Consider the following 6,000-nt stretch of genomic DNA (forward strand, 5'->3'; position numbering starts at 1 on the left):
GGAGGCTAGGCACCCCTGGTGAGGTCCCGTCACTTGCATGCGAGTTAAAGCTACTACGAGTAAGTCGGCACGTTGGCGACACCTTTGAACAAAAGCGGTAGTATTATTACGACGCCAGCTGTCGTGAAGCTGTTTTGTAGCTCGTGCAGGGAGTGCAAGATTCAAATAATCAGGAAGCAATATGGTGCGTGTCCGTGTGTTGAAAGTGTGAGGGCACCGGACTCTTTTCGGCTCCGTGAGTCTATGGGTGACACAGCATCAACTAATGCCAGTAAGTGCTAAACACACCTGATTGCAATGAGTTGATACATTGTCACCTCTCACGGAGCTGAACGAGTGCCTGTGTCCTCACACAAAGCGAATGAACGAGAGATGGCAGTTACTATGGATCACGATGAGGTAATGTGTTTATGTTGTAAATAATGACTATTTCCGATGAATAATGGTCATCTGATGATGCTGGTGAGGCAAAGTAAACTTTGTTTTAGTAGGCTACCGCTCATTCATTTAGGAGTAAACACTGCAGTCTAGTTTCGCAGCGTGAAATTGTGTATACGTTGCTTGGCAACGCCCTCCCGCCCGACTATCACTCTCCCTTTTAGATTTTCTTCATTGCATTTTCTTTTTTTTCTTTTATGGTTCAGCCCTTCAGCCCCGTTATCAGTCATTATGACGACAAACAACTGTCTCAAACAAGGCTCCGGCTCCCCTTCCCTCACCAGGAGGGATAGGCTTCTCAATTCACGTTCCTGCGCCACACTGAAATCTGTGACCGATACGGATATGTGACCATAGAGCATGCACGCGTGAACCGAAAATCGGACTGGGTGTACGACCAGATCAAATGCAGCAATAAAAACTATATAAAAACGTCTTTCTTTGCACTGATGGTCTCGTTTGCTGTTAAAGGTAATTTATGATTATGAGAGGAAACATGAGGCTGTTTAAAAGATATTTAAATGTTACTCGTAGCCGCTTTAAAGCACAGGGATATAACACGTTTTTCACCAGTTTTAGTGTGTAGTGACTATTGATGTGAGGCACTTGTGGTGAGTGGTAGCACCACTAGGCACTCCTCGGCGTAGTTTGCCTCTCAGCAGTTGGCCTCAGCTTTAGTCTGTTTTGTTTTGTTTAAGTTTGGGACTGCTATTTTAGATATTGTGACTTTTAGACGTTCTATATAAATGAGTTTTAGTAATTTTGTAATAAAGAATATTTTCTCTTTAGTTATCTTGTTTATTCATTTTTACACACTAATCCCTTTTTATCCTTAGTAGTTCCAGTTCCTGCACATTCTATCTGTTTTCCATCAAAATAAAGATTTGGTTTATTTTGAATTCCCGTCTCTGTCTTTCAGTTGAACGAATCTGTTTGCCTTATCAGCATTGTTAATATTATTCAACACAAAAGTTACATCCCTTATCTTTACTTTATTTCCAGGGGTGTAATTCCCCTGGTGGCGTTGTCGGTACTCCCATTCCCCCCAATTCTTCCCCCTTTATTGCCCCGCTCGCTACACCTAGATAATTTAACTGATTCCTGGGGACAACAATGTGTTTCCTGCAAGAATACTACATCTTGTTTTTTAGTTTTCAGATGCCCCAGTATTTTCTTCCTTTTAATTGGACAGCCCAGGCCATTCACATTCCAGGCTGAATAACATAATGTCCTCCCACTGCTGGTCATAAGCAATCTTAAAGTATTTTACTGTAGAATAAGTGTCCATTCTATTATGATATAAGATCCATGGTGCAACATTCATTATACATATTGACAAGAAGAAAAAGAAAAAAACAACATAAAACCAACACCGTAGTGATGTCAATAAACCGCAGACTGTGGGCCAGTCCGGCACAAAAAACAGAACCAAGAACACTGGCGAAACAAAACAAAAAAGTAAATCTCTTAGGTCCATGACTTATGGAACAAGGGCAGCCTAAAAGCCCACTGCCCTAGGTATCATTTACAAAAATGTGTTCAGATATTAATTTAAGGAAAACATAGCGATTTCTTTGCAAAAATAGAAATGGTTGACAATATAGGCCCCGGCTATGAAGATATACACTGAAATGCCAGCTTCAAAATGATTTGTGACGTGCAAAGCCAGAAATTTGAAAGGATCTTTCCATGTCCAAAAACAAAACAGAGGTTGCCAAATTTGCATATGCACACAACCTATCTCACATACCGTTACTCTCCCGATCAAACGGCCGGCAGAGACTGGTGTGGTTTCCAAAGCTTATCCAAAGTGCGCCCGGAGCGCATGACGCACAAACGCAGTGCCAAACATGTACCTCAGCGCCTCTCGATGTATTCCATTGCTTTTTCCGGGTCATCAAACACCCGTGGACTCTGTCCACTGATGAAAATCTTCAGACGTGCAGGGTAGAGCATTCCAAATTTAATCTTGCGCTCGTGGAGTGCTTTCTTGCAGCGTGAGAAGGCTTCTCGCTTCCTTTGCGTCTCCCTCGAATAATCCGGGAAAATCATAACTTGTTTACCATTCCACGTCAGGCGTTTCTTTTCCCGTGCTGCTTCCAGAATGGCTTGGCAATCTTTGTATCGTAGCAAGCGCGCCACAATCGTTCAGCCATGATTCTTCTCCCCTGCTTCCAGCCGCGTCCCGATCCTGTGAGCGCGGTCCATCTCGATATCCCCCGGGGTTGGATCAATGCCAAGGGTCGCTGAGATAAACTCGTTCAGGAACGCAGTCACATTGCTCTTTTCAGCCCCCTCCGGTATCCCTACGAATCTGAGGTTGTTGCGTCGGGATCTGTCTTCAGCAGTGGCCAACCTGTCTGTCAGTAGTTGTATGTCCTCTTTAGTGGTTGCCGCCGGTCTTGCCTTTATGTTAGCTTGCTCATCCTCTAGCTGACTCACTCGGTCTTCCACCTGCATAATGCGAGAAATGAGGGAGGATAGCTTTGTATCAACGGAGCTCATAGATCGACAAATTTCTTTCAGATCTGCCGTTTCTTCCAATGTTTTGCTCAGCATCCCGTGAATCTGAGCCATGTCAGGCTGGTCGGGCTCCGTGGCGGTGCTAGCTGTAGCATCTTTGCTAGCTGCTACTCCCTTCGTACACATGTTGAGCTGAGTCTGTGCGGCCGAGCGAAGTTTCCTTTGTTCAATATTACAGGCAGCCGTCAAACTTTTACCTTCTTCTGACATCGTTTAGTTCCACATAACATGTAGAAGAAAAATGCCTATATCTGAACTTATTTTAGGATGTATTAAGGATATTAACCAAAAAGACAGCAGGAGCACACGTTTCAAGCTGCCATCACATATCCCAGCGTCACGTGACCGATACTTTTAGTTTTTCAATATAAAATGTGATATATTTTACCCAAGTAACAATGAATAAAATGTTTTATTTTATAGAAAGTTCTCTTGCGAATATAGCGTTCATAATAAAGGTTGGCTAAATTAGGTAATCTGCAGAAAAAAATAAAAATAAAAAAATCTCTCTGGCCCCCCCCTGGTGGCTGGGCCCTAGAAAGCTTTCCCACTTTCTACCCCTTATGGGCGGCCCTGTATAGGCCTATTGCAAACATCTTCACGTTAGATTGACACCGAAATGGCGGTTACACACAGCGCTGCTCTGGACTGCACTCTGTCACCGAGCGGGGGCTCCACTCACATAAACATTGTAGCTTCACAAATCTAACTCTTAACCAACTGATATTGTTAGGCTACTTAAACACTCTCTTGATATAATGCTATTACAAAATGAATATGTTCAAGTACTCTGTTACATCAGCAACATACCTGAACATGGGGAGAAATAATCACGAATGATTTGCAGCGTTTTCCTCAGTGAGAACTTCGCAAAAGTCTGCGGTTCTCCAGGTAAGTGGGTGGAGACCAGAGCAATCGATCAGATCCAATTAAGACTGCTTAGTAGATCACAGGTTAACACCTATGGTTAACACGTATGCCTGCATCTTGTACAATAAAAATAAATTATAATACGTTTTTAACATCTTTTTTCTTTAGCATTTTAACTAGCCTATTTTTAGATGTGTAAGATGTAAATTGTTTTATAAAATGTAGGCTTATGTTTTTGACCAATCCCCCCATTCTTCTGAATGTATGCAACATCATTGCAGATGATGAATTTCTGTATTGTTGAACTGATGGCTATGTGCAGGCCTGCCCAGACAAATGACTGGGCCCCTGAAAAGGTCCAGTCATTGGGCCCCCTTTACTCATACTGAACTTGTATCAATGTGCATGATGCGCTTATTCCTATATAAACACATACCTGTACACAGGGCCGGTTCTAGCCAGTTAGATTAAGGTGGGCTACTGGAAATAATAGTGGGCAGAGACACCGACGAAAATGTTCTGCTCTTGCAAGATCTCTGCACCTGCTTTTTGGCACATTTACTCTAACATTTCCTGTAATGTAAGCTTTTAGACACACCAATGCTGTAGGGGGGGTTTACCATGATAGCACTGCTACCAGAAGCTTTCCTCATCAGTATAACAACCATCTGCCACCTTCATTTAAAGGCTAAATATGTAATTTTCTAATTTTCTTACAAAATAATAGATAAAATATACAGAATCATTTCAAAGACACCTCAAAACTTGATGAAATATCACAGTATCTCTGAACTGAAAATACACTTCTGCTAGCAGAAATACTGATATTAAGGAATTTTCCGGGGGTCTAAAGCCCTTGAAAGTTCCCTTTCTTTTCCTTTATTTTCTGGTACCCTGATTTATGTCCAGGTCCTGGCATCACTGAGTTTGCTAGGTTAGCTTGCTCATCATCAATGCATGCAACGGTTTTGAGGGAGAAAAAACAACCCATGATACTTTTAGTTTTTCAATATAAAATGTGATATATTTTACCCAAGTAACAATGAATAAAATGTTTTATTTTATAGAAAGTTCTCTTGCGAATATAGCGTTCATAATAAAGGTTGGCTAAATTAGGTAATCTGCAGAAAAAAATAAAAATAAAAAAATCTCTCTGGCCCCCCCCTGGTGGCTGGGCCCTAGAAAGCTTTCCCACTTTCTACCCCTTATGGGCGGCCCTGTATAGGCCTATTGCAAACATCTTCACGTTAGATTGACACCGAAATGGCGGTTACACACAGCGCTGCTCTGGACTGCACTCTGTCACCGAGCGGGGGCTCCACTCACATAAACATTGTAGCTTCACAAATCTAACTCTTAACCAACTGATATTGTTAGGCTACTTAAACACTCTCTTGATATAATGCTATTACAAAATGAATATGTTCAAGTACTCTGTTACATCAGCAACATACCTGAACATGGGGAGAAATAATCACGAATGATTTGCAGCGTTTTCCTCAGTGAGAACTTCGCAAAAGTCTGCGGTTCTCCAGGTAAGTGGGTGGAGACCAGAGCAATCGATCAGATCCAATTAAGACTGCTTAGTAGATCACAGGTTAACACCTATGGTTAACACGTATGCCTGCATCTTGTACAATAAAAATAAATTATAATACGTTTTTAACATCTTTTTTCTTTAGCATTTTAACTAGCCTATTTTTAGATGTGTAAGATGTAAATTGTTTTATAAAATGTAGGCTTATGTTTTTGACCAATCCCCCCATTCTTCTGAATGTATGCAACATCATTGCAGATGATGAATTTCTGTATTGTTGAACTGATGGCTATGTGCAGGCCTGCCCAGACAAATGACTGGGCCCCTGAAAAGGTCCAGTCATTGGGCCCCCTTTACTCATACTGAACTTGTATCAATGTGCATGATGCGCTTATTCCTATATAAACACATACCTGTACACAGGGCCGGTTCTAGCCAGTTAGATTAAGGTGGGCTACTGGAAATAATAGTGGGCAGAGACACCGACGAAAATGTTCTGCTCTTGCAAGATCTCTGCACCTGCTTTTTGGCACATTTACTCTAACATTTCCTGTAATGTAAGCTTTTAGACACACCAATGCTGTAGGGGGGGTTTACCATGATAGCACTGCTACCAGAAGCTTTCCTCATCA

Source organism: Ammodytes marinus (genome assembly GCF_949987685.1).
Source record: "Ammodytes marinus genome assembly, chromosome: 14".
Taxonomy (NCBI): Eukaryota; Metazoa; Chordata; class Actinopteri; order Uranoscopiformes; family Ammodytidae; genus Ammodytes; species Ammodytes marinus.